This window comes from Triticum dicoccoides, chromosome 3B, assembly GCF_002162155.2.
Source record: "Triticum dicoccoides isolate Atlit2015 ecotype Zavitan chromosome 3B, WEW_v2.0, whole genome shotgun sequence".
Classification (NCBI taxonomy): Eukaryota; Viridiplantae; Streptophyta; class Magnoliopsida; order Poales; family Poaceae; genus Triticum; species Triticum dicoccoides.
In genome coordinates, this window is record NC_041385.1 from 139,193,407 (window position 1) to 139,195,667 (window position 2,261).

Sequence of the window (2,261 nt, forward strand, 5' to 3'; positions counted from 1 at the left end):
TATATACACATACACATACTCCATGTGAAAATTTGTAAATATACTCCATACTATAGTATAGTATGTTGTACGCACCATAATTCTAAAACGAACATACACACGAGATACTACTTTTTTGGGACACATACACGTAAAAGGGTTTTAATACTCCATACTCCAGCTTGGTGTTAATACTCCATACTCTAATAATCAAATGGTTATACTTCGTACTCCAATTTTAGGGTAGTAGTGCATACTCCATACTACAATCATTACATGTTCATACTCCATACTACAGACTCTCAAAAAAAAAGAAAAACTCCTACATGTATACATGAGTATACTCTATGCGGTTTTAAAATGGGCAATATATTTCATACTATATTAGAAGAATCCAAAAAGAGTTATACATTCCCATACTACCTATTTCCAATAAAAAATACTTAAAAAACTAAGTATGTAATCTGGATAAAAAATTACCATCTACAGTGCAATAATATCACGTTCATATGCTTATCCGATGGAAAAATTGTTGTACACACGCAGGGATTATGTAGGTGGTTGCAACAGCCTGTCACCAACTTGCCGGATTATTTTATTATAAAAACCGAATTAGTTTCTGCCTACTAATTGCATGGGCACCTGCTTTTTTTTTTGAGACAAGCATGGGCACCTGCTAACAGTATCCATTTACCCGGCTGACTTGATTCCACGTTTGAGGGAGGGGGAAGAGGAACACGTGGAGGCCAAAGAAGAGGTGGTGGTAACTACCACTGCTTGTAGATAAAATTTGTCATATATATATATATATATATATATATATATATCATCGAATGTCTCACAAACCAACACCATTAATTATTCACACATACACATCTATATACATATACACAATTTCTCCTACATATATATGTTGCCTTTGGTGCCTCCGGAGCACGATGGCAATTGATTCATGGGGGCGGTAGCGGGTAATAGTATTCTTCTTTGGGATCTATGACTTGGTCGAGCAAAAATCCGGCTATTTCCTCTTGAAGTGCTAGTATGCGGTCCGATGGTAGGAGCTTATCCCGCACCGATCTGAACTGTTAAGAAGGAGATTAATATATGCATGTGCGTTAGTTCTGTGACTAGATATCGTTAATGGTGTGAATAGTATTCTGACAAACGTACCCAGTCCTGTCTATCAGATCTGCTCCTTTCGCACGTCATCATCTTAATATATATAATCTCGAATACATCGTCTCGAATATTATATATCGAATACATCACTAGCTAGGTACCTAATAAAGATCGAGTACTACAGAAGAATCTAGGGCGCCACTCGCGGTTCCTGGGGCGGGCGTGGTGCACACCCAAAGAGAAGGAACCATCACAGGATCATATCTCCGGTCATTTGCCCAAAGAACCCGCCAAGTAGTGGAGAACCTGACGTCGTCCATAGCAGCCATGTAGCGATGGACGTGCTCATCTTCCTCCCTAACACGGCAACGCACCACATCCGGCGGGGCCGGCTGCCTCTGCACCGAATATGGCCCACGCGAACGCCACCAAAGAAGATCAGGGTCGATGACGGGACCCGAGGTCGGGTTCCTCACCAAGCTGCGTGCCCCTCCAGGTAGCACCTCCCAGTGCCAGCCCGGTGGAGCCCAGTCCCGGACATGGGTCCCCTGAAGCAGGACGTCGTTGCGAACGGGTCGACGGCGAGGATGTGGGTCGGGCATATCGTCGAGAACAAATACTATATGCCCGTAAAAAGTAACATTTTTTAAATGATTGGATTGTGATAACTAAAATTCTATATATATGCAAATTCTAACAATTTGACATTAATCTAATTCATCTAACTAAAACTAATTCTAAAATTTCCTGATTATATAAGTAACATTTCCATAAAAATTCTAATATTTATATAACTAAAAAACAGAAAAATTGCTAACATTTCTATAAATATTTCTATAACTAAAAAACAGAAAACATTTATAACAATTCTATATAACTAACATTTCTAATATTTATATAACTAAAAAACAGAATAATTTCTAACATTTCTATAACTAAAAAACAGAAAAATTTATAACAAACAAACTAATGTGTGTGTGTGTAGTGTGTGTGTGTGTGTGTGTGTGTTTGTAGTGTGTGTGTGTGTGTGTGTGTGTGTGGACATGGCGGCCGGGGCGAGCTCATCGGCGAGGCGACGACGGGGCGACGAGACGGGACGACGACGACGGGGCGAAGGGACGGGGCGGCGACGACGGGGCGGGGCGGCCGTGGCGCGCGACGAG